Source organism: Larus michahellis, chromosome 4 (assembly GCF_964199755.1).
Source record: "Larus michahellis chromosome 4, bLarMic1.1, whole genome shotgun sequence".
Classification (NCBI taxonomy): Eukaryota; Metazoa; Chordata; class Aves; order Charadriiformes; family Laridae; genus Larus; species Larus michahellis.
The window spans coordinates 38,657,410-38,673,204 of NC_133899.1; the positions used below are offsets into that span (position 1 = coordinate 38,657,410).

General features: G+C 37.4%; 1 protein-coding gene across 9 annotated transcripts in view; it reads right to left on the bottom strand.

Moving 5' to 3' along the window:
- TUNAR (transmembrane neural differentiation associated intracellular calcium regulator) overlaps positions 1 to 15,795 on the bottom strand; it is a 168,001-nt gene that overhangs the window by 38,613 nt on the left and 113,593 nt on the right. For 6 of the 9 annotated variants that reach the window (XM_074584081.1, XM_074584082.1, XM_074584085.1 and 3 more), the window contains one exon: positions 3,005 to 3,313. The exons of the other annotated variants lie outside the window; for them this stretch is intronic. The gene's annotated coding sequence lies outside the window, so the exon portion shown is untranslated. The remainder of the gene's footprint in view (positions 1 to 3,004; positions 3,314 to 15,795) is intronic. 9 annotated transcript variants of the gene reach the window in all.

Consider the following 15,795-nt stretch of genomic DNA (forward strand, 5'->3'; position numbering starts at 1 on the left):
TCCCTTACATCACCCTAACACTAAAAATAGCATTTCAATATAGCTGTATCAAAAAGGTATGCCCGAAAATATGACTGCCTACCTAGTAGCACAGCCAGATTCACTGCAGAAAATACATACGCTAAGTATATTTTTTCTTTGGAAAAGAAAACCTGGTTTGAAATTAACTTCTTAGCACACAAATGGAACATAAAGGAATAAGCTTATTTTAAAAACGGATGTCTTGACATAAAATGCCATTTTGTATAAGCAAGATGCAGTGGCAGTTGCTTTTTTTTGGGGGGTCATCAATACTGAACAGAAGCTACATGCCAAAACAAATGGTCTGATCCTACTCCTCTGACCTAGGTAGCAAAACACTCCCTGATTTCTGGGGGAAAAGGGCTGGGCTGTGTTTTTAGGAGATCAGCACAGTCTCAGGCAAGAACCGCCTAGCCTGTTGCACCAAATGGAGACAGACTTGCACCCCTAATGCCGCTTAAATAAACTACTTCCGTGTGTACATTAAAGCACCCGGAAGACAGGTCCTATTTTCTGAGAGGCGGTGATGTGTTTGCAGTGTCTTTCTTCAGACTGGAATCTCATTAGAAAAACAGTAATCTTGCTGTACAGCCGTGTAGTAAGATAGGACATGCAACACATGAATTCATTGAATCCCAAGGGTGATCACCTGCCTGAAATCCTTTTCTAGATAACCATGTTCACACACGGTAAAAAAAAAAAAAAAAAGCTCTCAAGCAGCAACAGTTATTACTGCTGAATAAATATCCACATTATTTCTCAACAGGCAATATACCCACCGGGCAAAAAAATAATAGTATGCTAATGAAAGATTAGACAGGCACTGGCTAAATTAGTCCTACTATGGTTTTGTTAAGCTCTTGGGTGTGTATTACATGACATTACTATTTAATACCATAGAACAAAAATTTCATTCTCTCTCCTCTCTTATTTCTCTTTCTTCTCTCCCCCCCCCCCGCCCTTTAATAGAAGAAGTGGAAATTTCCTTTCCTGGGTTAACTTATTAAGTACAATAACCTGCATATTCATATGATTCACACCTAGAGCTCTTAATAATATGCTACACAGGACACTGCTAGAACGAATACTGCACAGTGGCCAAAGTAGTCCTAAACATTAGCAAATACTCCAAAACGCAGAGTATGAGTGTTGGCATGATACTGCACAGGACTTGAATAAATGCACTTTGAGGAATTTGACAGATGCCAGATTTAAGTAACTGCTGGCATTTCTATCCTGAATACTATCATTCTCCAGGATCCCAGTATTTTGACTGGTAAAGCCTTTCAAAACATGCCTTTTTATTCTTTGCTTCACAAGAGACTCATTGGTCTGTTTGGTTTGTGTTTCTGTTTGCCACTAGCAGAGGCGTCCTTGTAAGCAGCTTTCTGGTGAAAGTCACTGGGAACAGCTCAGCAAGTCCCCGAAGTTTGACAGAGAATGTCCCTTAGCTGCGGGGAAACCAAACTCCACCAGCATCCTCTGTCAGGCTCTTTTAAATCCTTCCTAAGTAATTATTCACTCCATTGATTAATATTTTGAAAAGTTTACAGATGAATAACGCACAAGTATTCAGAAGGATTCCTCAGAACCAAAAGATAAAAGCAAAATATACAAATATAGATCCACGAGGTATTCTGAGATACCTCTTTTTAAAAAAACAAACATACCAAAACCAGCCAAAACATACTAACTTTTTACAATATATGTATTTCTTAAATATTCCATTTGTTTTTAAGCTTTTCCTTAGTGCTGGGCTCTGTTTAATTAATTAATCACAGTGTTTGCACATCTTGGAATGCTTTGTTTTAATGTCTCACTCCCTTTTGTGGATTGATCTGCTGTGAGATTTTAATAAGAGCCACTTCTCATGTTTTTATGCAGAATTATTGTACAGAGGAGAAAGTGATAACAACTCAGCCTTCTGTTAATTACACATCTAATTATTCTTAGAAGTTTATTTGTAATTATATCTGCCAGCAGGCTTTGTTTCAATTTTCATAGCCAGATTGGAAATATAGCTTAAATTAATTGCTTTCTGTAAACAACCATATTTTAAACCAAAAAATAAGTATGAATATTTATATTTTGGCTCAAAATACTCTTTTCTGTGATAGTCATTCTTGTAAACAAAAATCTTAGGAAGCATGTAAAATCTTTGCCCTTCAATAATAATAATACTTACAGCTAGCAAATGTTCTCAGAGGACAACAAAAAATCTTCATTAAGACAATAACTATTCATGGTCAAAGGGTCTTTTTTTTTTTTTCCTAAATGGTAATCAGGGCTTTTATGTTAAAAGTCTTCAAATTGTAAGCCTCACCTCTAGAGGCACAGCAGTGCCATTACTCAAAGAGAATAAATGTTCTTTCAAGGGTGAAAGGGAAAGAAATATCTATTTTTGATGCTGTTAGATTCCCACTTGTGAAGTAGGAAACCCCTTGTTTACCACAGTACTTCTACAGTGATGCAGAACTCCTCTGAAACGTAAGCTGCCCAAAGATCTCAGTTCAGGAAATCATGTTTTCAGGAAAAAAAACTGTTCAACAAAAATTATCCTTAGAAAGCACAATCCTAAACATATTAATTGCACTTATCATATGGAATAACATTGTTTTAACCAGAGTAATCAATCTAAAAGTAATTACAGGATGACAGAAAGAGATTTAGACACAGATCTTTCACTACGCACAGATCGTCCTCCAATAGTATATAAATGTATACAATAGTTGCATATGTTAGGGATTAATTTGGAATGAGAGTCAAGTCTTGGCTATGGAAAGCAACAATATTTCTCAGAAACATTTCAGCTTATAGGCAGTGGATTTGTAACCTGACAGACAACATCCAATACTGCACGTTTAAAATTTAAGAAATACAATTTGGCTTCCTATGGAACACATTCCCTTCTGATACCAGTCTCCTGCCAGCCCCTGCTCCCTTAACTGAAACGAACACTGGAAGAGAAGCCCGTGAGACTTACCTGTTTGCCTTACAGGAGACGAAGAAGTTTAAAGCATCGAAGTTCTCACGACAATCACCCACTAGCATTTAGCTTACGTGGAAATAATTACATTCTTCGACCTTTTAGCTTTCTCCGTAAGTGAAAGCTGGTGATGGATGCCAGCAGCCTTGTTAAAATATCACTGTAATCCGTCCAAGCTCTGGAGATTGCTTAAAAAACCAAGTCATAAACATGCAGTGTCTATAGCTTCACGAGCAGCTCAGCGTTTTCCAAGCGTGTACACGTCTTCCTTTTCCAATACTGCACTTCACAGAGCACTCTACCTATCTTCATTTGGGTAGAAAGAACATAGCTGTTGAAAGTAAATTCTACAGAAACAAAAGTGTTTTACATGTTTAAGCTTTCTCACATCAAATAGTTATGATTTTAGCAAAGGAGACAGCCTTTAGGTTTCTTCGGTTGTTGCCCTTTCCTCTTAAAAATAATAAAAAAAAAGCTTCAAATAGTGAAGGAAGAAGCAAAGAAGAGGAAATAGCAGTTCAAGAAGCAGCAGGCAAGGATGGGTGTCTTGCGATTGCTTTGAGTTAATACTCCTCAGGGGGAGATGAAAAAAAGCACAAATACAGCAAAATCTGTCTTACAGAGTAAAAATCTGTTGTATAAGCCAGTCGCTGGCAAAGTAAAACAGCATGTGCATTTACTCCGTTAATTTCTAGCATGCCAGAGTGCAAAGGAAATTAGAAGCTTTCTGTTGATTAGAGGCAAACAGGTAGGAAGAGGGAAAAAAAATTCAGTATATGTATCTACTGTAATTCTTTCTGCTCCCCTGAGAAACGTTATCAGATAGCTCCAAAAATCTATCAGAGATGTGTATGTGAAAGCAGCATTTATCAGTACCACAGAACGTTTTATCATTACCAATATTGTCTGGAGCATATGTGGAGAACGAACATTTAATAATGCTGCATCCCCGAGATACAAATAAACACATTTGTGACTGCTCTTTCTATAGCCTAAACACACCAGGTCTTAGGGCTCTCTGGAATAAATGACTACGAAGGCTGTTACAAGAGTCGTAAGTGCTGAACACTTTGGAATAACTGACCCAATTACTGGCACCAAGCAATGGGAACTTCAGCCTAAAAACCCTGATTCAAATCCCACTGAAGCCCAGGAAAACAGATTTTGAGAGGCTGTGGGGGACAACCTTTGCCAGCTGGCTCCTGTGTCCCTGGGCATCGCTAGACCGCAAAGTCACCGAGAACATCTTGGAAGGAGCTGGTTCAAAACCTGCTCTGACCCGAAGCTCTCCTGGACGTAACAGTGCGATGCTGGGTCTGAATTTCCTCGAATAACGTCTGCAGCACAAACACATGCCTGTTCCCTTCAGGGCCAAAAAGAAAACATTCTATTTATTTGTATGATGAGTCCAGTCACAGACCAAAATGCCACTGAGACAAATGCTATTCAAGCATAAAACAAAGAAAATCCCCAGCCGCATGAATTTACAGTCCAGCTGTCACCTTTCATACATTCCACACACACTGCCCACCTGCAGTGCCACCAAATCTTGCAGAACAGAGAGTTCTTGAATTTAAACCCTTCTAATTCTTGGGTTGTTTTTTTCCCCAAAGCAGAGATTGATCTTACCCCTTCTAATCCGTGAAAACATCACATTTTGAAAAAATTAAAATTAACGCCTATTTCCATTATCCCCGAGGACAGAGAGGCTGAAGCCAATGTGCATCTGTGTGATACAAGGAAAATATGAAAAATAAGGGGAAAAAAAATATGTCATGTTTCACATTTGAGGTCTGAGGAACTCCACACACCAGATACAGCAAATCCCACATCCTTGGCACGGAAGAAATCACTCATAGCTCAGGGCTTTGCCTGAAAAAGCTGTAGCATGAAGTTTAGTTTGCATATTCTTTTCTTTGCCATATTCACGTTTCTGTATTTTGCTGCAATCCAAGCATCCTAAGCTTATATGTGCATGGAAAACTGCCTGCCCTTTGATAATGCCTTGGGTACTGATCTTGTAGGGGAAGTATTTGCTCGTATGTCCCATACGCTGGCAATTCCCTCTCTATATCTGATGCCCAGGTGGAAGGCAAATATTATTCCTGGATGCTCAGCAACCCCACTGCCTCTGGAAAAACTGCAGACAGGAAGGTAGGAACACAATTTTTTGAGCATTGCAGAGAAAATCCCAGCCTACCACTCAGTTCAGCAACTTTCAGCGACATTTTGAGTCACATCGACTCCACTCAGACCTTTCTGGGTCCCTAAGAAATTGTCCCTCTTCCTTGTCAACTCTGAAATTTAGCTGGGTGTTTGCTCCTTTCGGGAGACTTCCCACTAGAACAGGGCTGCTCTCCAGCCAAGCTTTTGACAGAACATCACATACAATAAAACATAGTAAAACAGTTGCACCATCTATTACAGAACAATCAGCGCTTTCACCCCAAAATAAACCGCCACCGATACAGCACGCAGCGCTTTCTGCACACTAACGTGTATTGCTCACTACGGTAGATTGATACCACAGATGAAGGGTTACCCCCAGCTTTGTCACCGCAACAGAGTCTCTGGTGTTATGGCACAAATCTCCCATCCTGTATTCAACTCACATTTTACTTTTAAATGCACTTAACACGCATGCCGTCTTTTTAACACGCCCAGGCATTTTGGGTTCTCAGCCTGAGAAACCTCTGAAGAGGTCTGATGTTGAATGGACTTTGGAAAGGCTGGACCATTTTAAGATTGCACAGTAGGAGAAAAAATTAGAGAGACAGAAGATAACAGCAGCTTCTTTCAGAAACAGAGGCCAGTTACCATGAAATTTGTCACTATCTTGTTAAGTATCAAGAACTCAATGTTTTGACACTACAAAGTACACCTGCCTCTAGAAATTATTTTGAATGTCTGAATTACCCCTCTTCCATCAGGTCCAATAATCCTTGTGTGAAAATGTTTGCCTCATATTTTGTACAAAATACTTCCAGCGCTCAAAGATACATTTTAGGAATAGAGGTCAGTGTGTGTATGTCCCAAAGCGAGGATATTAATAACACTAGAGGATCTATAGTTTTCCATGAGACATGGCATTTCAGCTACTGACTGCAAAAAATTGAATTTGCTCCAAAGGTTGTTTTTGCATAGGAAGGTGACACTACCCTTGCAGAGGACTTATGGGTATCCCCCTCACATCCCAGGAGAGTCCGAGTGTCCCAGAAAGGACTCTGAGTGTCTCCAGCTCCTTTTGAAAGTCAGCAGGAACTGAGTGAGGGTATACAGCCCCTCAAGGAGCCAGCATCCTAGCAAGCATGACATAATGCTGTATTGTGTCATTTGGTTTTTCCCACGTACTATTCTAGCAAGAAAAAAACCCTTTGACAGACTGCGATCAATTCATTTTAGATAATACATGCATCTCCCTGAGCACAAAAGACCTCCAAATAGACTTTTTCCTTTTATCCTGCTCAGACAATCCTTGCCACAGTAATTCTCTCTATGCATTTTGGCAAGTTGTTTTCACTAAATAATATATCCTGCACAATTTCCTTGGTGAAACGTAATCAAATGGCAAAATGGTCCCAAGACCTAAAAGAAAATGCTAAAAAAACATAACAACTACTAAAAGTTAGCACTGTCCAGGGTGCAGAGTCTTGTAAGAAGAAACAATAAACAGGGAACACCGACATAAACAGGGGTGGAAAACGCTGTCTTTAACAATTATGTTACTTTTATTTCCAACCAGAAACATAAATCCTGATGCACTCTGTGCATATCCATATTCATATCCAGAATAAATTTATTTGTACTTAAAGAACGAGTCCCTATACGTAAGAATGAGGAAGTTGAGTCAGCACGCTTAAGGTTCGGTTTTGGCTTAAGTTCAGCCATATTTTAAAATGACAGTTTGTGATCATTTCTAGTAGTAGCAACAGCAGCAAGAAATTAAACAGCTGTGTTTGGTTTTGATTAAGCTCAAGTGCTTGCTAAAACATTTCTTTTATGTCAGATACAAAATTAGTTCTAACACTGCAGAGCTGGACAGGTTGCCATTGGGCTATCTTGAGATATTCCCCTAGAGATCAAAGTACATTATGTTCCCTGCAAAAGAGTAGAGCATACACGTAAACACATCTAGATCACACCAATGCATGTGTCAACATGAATCTCAACTGACAAACAGCTTTTTATTTATTGTCCTATGCTCAGTGTTCAAGTGCCCAAATACCTAAGCCAAGCCTGAGAAAAAGGCAGCATTTTTTCATGGTCCACAAAGAGACAGAAGCTCCTTCATCAAAGAAAAATTACTCTGGTCTTTCACCTGCTTTAAGACAATGTTGCAACACAATTGTGGCAGACATCATGCATGTGATGAATGGGAGGATAACTAGAATAAGCTGTCAGGATACGTCGATATAATGCCAGAAACTTTCATGAACTATAGAGGGTCCAAGAGTGCATCACACTCTGAAGTAAGCTAGGACCATCAGCTCTCAAAAAAACTCCTAAGTCCTCAATTACCCCTCAGCCCCCTAAAGTTAAAAGATAAATTAAAAAATGGAGGCGGAACAGAAAGAAGAAAGATAATTGATGGCCAACTCAGAGATGAAGGTAGTGGTGAAAAGGCTTAGGACAAAGAAGTAGTAGAAATGTTAGGGGAAAAAAGGCTGAAGGAAGAGGTTTAGAGAGAACAGAGATAGAGGCTGAGGAGGGCCATGTGTGATAGCGCTGAAACACATACAAAAGGACAAAGGTGTGAAGCAAACAGCCTGGTATCCTGTCAGAAACTACCTGAATCGGATAAAAAGGAAGAAGATTCCCCAAACTGCAATTTGATCATCTCATAGAATTAACTACCTGGATCAAATTCCCTTCTGATTTACTCTCCAGAAACCAATCACTGGCAATAATTGAAAAAAGAAGGTGAACATTATCTGAATTTGGTTGTTTGTCTTTTTAAACAGTTCTAGGCAATCTTTCAGGACAAAGATTTTACTGAAGTTTATCTGAAAGCATTTCTTTCAGTTCTTTAGCATTTGCTACATGACCTACAGGTGTTTGGAATCTGGATACTTAGAGGCAAAGAACTTTCTCACTGAGAACCCGGGTGGGTTCTTGCAAACTGAGAGGGAGCAATTTCAGAAAATACTGCCCCATCCTTTCAATACCATTCCTAAATTAAAAGTCACCACCGACAAGCTGCCAAAGGAGCAGTTTAAGCTATGCAGTTTTGCATTGCATTGATATGGATTAGGTATGCTCTTATGGATGGCTACTGTATCTCAGCTGACCAGAATGGCAATTTCCAGCTCATAGCTGGTAAGCAAAAGCTGCGAGTAGCAGCTTTTTAACTTCTTTTGACCCACAAGAACATACCAATTTATATTTTTCCTTGCTTCAGTTTTAATATCATACATTGTTTTACACCAAGCGCTGCATGTTCAAGGCCTATGAGTGTCAGTGCTGCCCAACTAGAATCCCAAAGGGATCACAACCCTGGCTGTAAAGGCAACCACGTACAGGACAAAAAGAGTGTTCTAAAAACCATAGGCTTATAGGATAAATGAGGTTGGAAGGAACCTCAGAAGGTCATCTAGTCAACCTTTGACTTCGACCCAGTTTTGCCTGTTTGCCAGAAGCACCAGCTTTCTCTTAAGCATAGCTGTAGGAACAGGCTGTTACTAGCGTGCTAACTTTGTTGTTCTTTCTTTTCAATTTTTCTCTAATTTCATACCTTCAAGAAAAGACAGTGCTTAAATATTATGAATGTATTATAATCATTCTCACTATATGCTAGTCTGGAAGCTTGATAAACCACAGATAAAAACTCCACAGATAAATAAACTGCAGATATTTTGTATCAGTTGCTGGTTTGTTACATGCATTGCATGGGAAAGATGTTTGGATTTGTGGAAAAAAGATCGCATATGAAAGATTCAGCCTAATCATTCATTCAGAACATTTGCATTACAGAGAGCCTGTGACCACAGTCCTTTCTTGAGCATTTTGAACAGTAAATGCAGTAACATTTTTTTAAACTCCATTTGAACAAAAAAGAAAGTATGTTTGGATCTCACGTGACTCATTAACTCAACAGAATCATCATATATCAATCAAGCTACATATAAAAAGGAATATAACAATGACTGTGTAGACCTGTTTCTAATTAACATGGCTTAACCAGCCACAATGAGCAGTCTCACTGTGTAAGCACGCTCCTGTGACTGTCATATAAAAAATAATCTGGAAAGGTTAAAAGGATTTCATTCCAAAAACCTTGTCATTTTTTCATCATCACAGCTCAATTTTATTTTAGCTTGCAGCTTTTGAAGGGAGCAGTTGAGAGCAGTATTTGAAGACTGAGTAGCTAGTATCATCATCATTACCCATATGCAAACCAGACATAATATTTATTTCCTACAAAAAAGACATTGTGATGGTTTCATTATAATTAGTAAAATGCTTTGCAACCCACAGATGGAAAACACTGTCTGAAGTCAAACTATTCTTATCCATAAGAAAGTTTTTGCTTTTCAGTCCACTTCTAGACTGCCATTCACATGTTTTGCTCTTTCTTACTCCTGCAGAATCTTCTGCTGTTTGGTCTTCAGTTTGTACTTTTATCCTTATTCTCGAAAGCAGATTACACTGGGTTCTGGCATAATGCTTTGCACACTTCCCCTACTGACTATTGAAGAGCCTCACCACTTTATGACATCATTAGAAAGCAAAATTTCAATTTCATAAATGCTAGTATCATTCGCATTACAAACTAGCTTTTTGCAATCTTAGCTCTCTATTCCTTAACTAACAATCCCCACTGAAGATTAACACTCTGACTTTAGTCTACCAGATCTCTTGTATAGTTATTCTGGTTTTTTTAAGAATATCTCTTCTGTTTATCCAAGAATAGCAAAATACAGAAACTTATGACAGGCAAGGAATAAATAAATAGTATTTTTACCCACGCCTGTACTGTACCCTGCACTTTGTCAAGAAAAACTATCCTGAATCTTCTGGCCTGAGGCATTAAAGCAAAGGTAACAATAACTTGTGCTCATGAAAGATCCCGTGGCTTTTCCCATAAGCTTCAGGTGACAACTGCAGAACTTTGGAGAAAATCCAGCTCAGGAAATTGCCTTCTAACTACATCAAATAATTTCTACAGATCCAACTAAGTAATGTATTTTTTCTCCACTCTTCGTCTTAAGCTCCTGTTGCTGGCAGCCTTCAGTAACATGAATATTTTAACCAAGAGTTGTTTTGAATTCTAAACACTCCTAAATAGTTAAATTTCACGAAGTATTTTATCAACTGGGTTCAAAAGAGCCATAAAAGCTCAAGCTTTTCTATTTGCCATCTTACGTTAAAGAAATAACTTCTTGTGCTAACACGGTATTTTTCTAAACTCTGTATCTAAATTCACAAGTGATCATTTCTTATTCCTTTTCATTTATTTTTCTCCTACAGTTTATGAAAAATAATATATTCTTTAAGCTATCTTGTTCAAGTGTGATTATGAATTCTTAGCATGAGGAAAGAAAAGACCTGTTCCTTTGTTTTTAACGCAGCAGATCTAACGGAAAGTATGTTTTTAGTTGATTACCATAAACCTGAATTATTTAGAGAAGGAAAATGGGCAAGGGTCGATACTTTCAGCTGCTTGAAAATGAAAGTAGACCCCCTGAATTAGCTTGCAATCCCGTTACAAGCCTGAAATTTGCGGGAAACAGTAGGACCAAGGTTCTGTGAATATAATGGCTGAAAGTTTTGGAAAAACTTAATTCAGCAAAGCCACCAGAGAGCACCATCCATGTCTGCTGTCCCGCAGCAGTTTCATGGTTGAACATTGTCTTCCTCTCTCCATCAGCAGCCCCTGGGCAGTGACGCCTTCTGAGGGGGGCCCTTGCTTTGACCAGCTCCGTTCCAGTAGCTTGAACAGGGTAAGGCTTATTGTCAACAAAGCGGGGTTTGGCCATCTTTCTTGGAGCACAAGGAGTGTCGCACTAAATCACTTTTAAAAGATTTGTTTTGCAGACACATGCCTAGACCTGTTGGAAATCTCAAACAGTTCCATAAATGTTGAAGGACTGTGTACTAGAAGATATATGTTTTAAAGCTACACCCTTTTAAAAAACATCCTGTTTCCACATTTCGTTTGTGAGTTTTCCTATGTCTTATAATACTTAATACCAGATGAAAAAGATCTTTACATCCTGTGAAGAAAATATCATCTCCTGTGAAGACAAAGTCATTAAGGTTCTTTTGGTCTGCATAGGCCTATTTCCTTCAGCTGCATACATTTTTCTCCACAGTTAGTTTTAGATAATAGTATTACTCTCTGCAAAGTATTTCAAATGATATATCCAGTACTTATTCGATCAAACAGCTGCCATAAAATAGTCTTAAAATGGAGGATTAAGATCCCAAAAGTCAGTCAGTGACAGTATTATAATTGCATATACAATCTTTATACAGCCATGGGCATACACAGTTTTGAATACCATTTTCATATACTGTTTCGTCAATACAGCATCTCCTTATGATCTTAAACGTACATGTGAAACTCCGCATGAAATAAAGACCAGGTAATATTTTCACAGATAAACTACAGGAAAGAGAAAAAATTTTGTCCACGTATTTTGAAATTCCAGGTATTTAACAAATTACAGCTTCTAATATGTGCAGGTGATTTGGGGGTTTTCGGAGGGAGAACTGGAGGGGTGATTTTTTTGTTTAAATGGGATAATGATTATATTTTAGAGGAGTGATAATCTATGAGGAAAGTCCCATTTACTAAGAAGGATTAGCCCCTAATTGCGATCCTAATTTGATACACAGTAAATTGCACACTAAACAGTCCGCTTCTCTGAGGTTATCAGGAACTAGGTTATAATTCATGTTCTTTTGTTAATCTTCAATACTCAAGTTTGGGTTTGTTGGGTTTTTTTCTTTGCAACTTTAATGCTCTTCTAACACTTTGTTTTGTTTTTTAATGTAATATATTATACACATGCTCATGAAGATGAAGAGAACCAACGAGCAATATTTTCCCAAAAATATATTTTGTTTCACAGACTGTGGAATAATTTAACAAGTATGCATACATACCAAGAACAATTACCTAGTTCTGCAATGTATTTCATCTATTACATTGTATTTCTCTTTCTAAACACCTAATGTACAAACTTCTCCCAACCAAATCTCATAAAATACAATAGCATTGCCTGGGTGATCATTATGAAGAGTTATATTTCTGATTTAAACTGTTCCAAGCTGAATAAAATAAGGTGAATTCTGTTCTCATATACACTTTAATGTAAAGTTTCCGTAATAAATTATTATTTAGTGGAATTTCACAAAGCTTTTGTAATGAAATCCAGAAAAAGAAGAGAGCCTTCAGTCATATCGAATTTACAGAAAGGTTTTCTCTAATGTGCCCATTTCTTAGAATGCTGTTCATCTCAGTCTTTACACTTTCAGTTATGTATATATCACAAACTACAGTGGTATTCATAACTAAACCCAAGAAAATATATTTTTTCCCCCTTTTGTTACCCATTTTTTCAGCTTGTTCCTTCAGCAAGTTATTTAAAACTTCAACTTTTTCTCCTCTCAGAACTTATTTATTCTTCTCTCTCCACAGTGAAGTTATAGGGCTAATTTATATGCAGCAAACACATAAAAATTCCACAAGAATCTGCATACATATTTCTCTATCCTTTTATATAATATCTCGTTGTTATAGTACTTGATTTCTCTACAGTTTTAACAAAACATAGCTTCCATACTTCTTAATAAATCATGAGAGAATAACTATTAGATAAAAAGCAAGAGAAGGTGTGAAAAATTAAACAGGCTGATATGGCTTTCCTAAGCAAAAAAAAAAAAACAAAAAACTCTTCAAAAAAAGAATCCTTCCAATACAACAGTCTTAGAGCCCATATTATGTGTAGTCCAACTCAACACACAACACAGATGCTTTGCTCATCAAAAACTTGAAAGCTGCATGGTTTTCCACCAGCAGGGCATGTTATAAAGCATAAGGCAACACAAAAATTTCATTTTAGCAGTTTTGTGGGCCTATGCTGCAGAAAGTTATAACCAATATATCATATTTTCTCCTTAAGTCTGATGTTTCCCATGCCCTCAAAATTTATTATATCTGGGCTTTTGCAATATAAAAAAGAAAAAAAAGGGAGAAAAGATAATAATAGCTTAACTTAAGGAAATAAAAAACCCTCTAAATTATTGTTAAGTAAACCAGGTACACCAAAAGCACATTTAGGATATTTTGCTGTCTCACCTAGGAATTAACTTTAAGTTTTCCAGTTTCAGTGTTAAAATCTACGGATGAAATTCAGTTCTATTTCCCTCTAGTGACCACTTTCATTGAAATAGGAATTCATTCAGATTTATTGTGAAGCGGCAGAAAAGGAGATGACCCCTTAAGGCAGCCTCTCATTCTTCTTGTAGCCAATTATGTAATTCCTGAATTTGATTTCCAGTGCACATGAGGCACAAGATGTGCTTTAAGTAAAAAGAACAGGGACAGAGATTAAACACAGAGGAGGGCTATATTCAAGTGTTCTACAATGAAATTTCCAAAGCTGTTTTTAGTTTTGGTATCTGCTGCTCTGTGAACTTCTTTTTTCAGATCACCATTTGCAAATGCAAGTGAGACATCATTTTCAGCCTGTTAGGATGGGTTTTAAACAACCTGAACCAATTACTTCCACAGAAAAAGGCAAACACTTATTTGAACAGCACTTCTTTCTGTCTGAGGTGATGCTTTTGCAGGCACTGGAAATTTTGCTCCAGTTGTATGACCTTTGAGAATGTTCCCCTATTCTTTCATTCTTTGGTGTTGGGAATTTATACAGTAGAAGAATAAAAAAAAAAATTCTGTGCAAAGCATTGAGAGAATTTTAAGCCTGTCCCTTTTCCTTCCTATTATAGACCCAGATTTTATTTAAAACAAACAAACAAACAAAAAACCAAAAAAAAACCAAAAGAAACAAACATACAAAAAACACAAACCCAAGCTTTTACAAGAAAACAAAGGTATTCTTCCTCTTTTAACAGCAAGATGGTACATCTTAGCAATCGCCATATGGAATAAGAGAATACAAATTACTCTGTGTTCAGACCTACCATCATTACTAAAGGTAGTCTCTGTCTGGATTTGGTGGGCAATATCTTTGAGATCAGCTCATTGAATTTAAAGAAAGAATCTTCCTCTATGCCTCTCTGCACGCTCCCATGATGTTGTGTTATTCATGCAATGTGCAAACCCACAAGCCCAGACACCAGCACTGAGTGTGAATACCTTTTTCAAAGCCATGGTAAGTGCTATTTCCTAGGTCATCCTTTCCTGATAAAACAAGAGACTTCCAGTCAACAGATCCCTCCCAGCCCTAACAATGTCTCCCTAGGCATCAGGACCTCTTTCCAAGAAAATATATTTGAAACAGAATAGAGGTAATACAGAACTAAACTTACAACTTAGTAGACCTTCCCTGATCACATTTGAGATCCAGAAGACACATTCAATTGATCTTTTTAGGTATGATACCTCCAATCACTGTGGCTGGATAATGTTAACTCAAACTAAAGTATCAGTAATTCAGTTATGCAAGTTTTTCTTGGTTTTGTTTGGTTTTGTACTAACCAGGAAACAGTAACTCCAGGTTGAACACAGAATTTTCTGTCCTTCCAACCCTCACTGCATTTGGTTTGCCTACAGCTTGAATATATCTTCAGCTACTAAAATCTAAAAAAGTGATGTGAACAAAAAAGTGATGTATCCACATGCATTTTTCTCTCTCTTGTCAGGTGCTCCAGTGAAAACAGAATTATAGGAAGTACTTAACAGAAGACCCTTTTGTAGTGAACTCATTATCTGCTGAAATGTCTATATTTCAGTGCAACTTCCTTTCCATTCAGATGATTTGTATTTCCTGTCACAGTCTAAGGAATTTCTATATTATTTCCATTTCATACATCCATCACATGAGATAGGTTTAAGGAAGTCAATAATATTATATTTTTTTTCTCCGTTCATCTTTAGAAAGAACATTTTGTTTTAATTTCTACACCGGTGATGAAAAAATTGACTGCAGTTGTGCAGAAGAACCTAGTTATTAAAATCTGAATTAATCATATTAAAGGGAAATCCTCATTGCCTTTTAATGTAGTATCCACAAGACCTGATAAGTGATTCTCTTTGTTCTGGGCTTTGTCTTTGCTCTCATAATCTTGCAGGTTTTTTTTTCCCTCTAAAATACTACTGTTTATGGTCTATGAACTATCCTGGATGTAACATTTAAAGTAATAATTAACATGGGTCAGAAAAGATATCACAAATGTTTTGTGAGTTCTCACATTCAAATCAAAACTTAACTTCAGATTTTAAGAAAAGACTTGCATATTTTTTCCTCCTTTTCAAGGGGAAAATGTAGGTCATTCTCTGCTGGAGAAACTGTATTGAAGTCATCGGAGTTATACCAACAGATAATTTGACTCAAAAGGTATCAGCGTTTGAATGCTGCAGTACTGCCCAATTTAATTATTTAGCAGACATAAGTCTATATATCTTGTTCAGCTCTCAATGAAAAGTAAAACAAAGGATATGTTTCTCTATGTATCAAGGATATACTGATATTCTTCTAAATCCCAGGAGATGGAGGAATAAAGACCTGCTAAAACATTGAAGGTAAAAGGATGCTGTCATGTTTTGGGCCTGGTCACAAAGTCCTGGTTGATGAGGCATTTTATGAGTAACCAGCAAA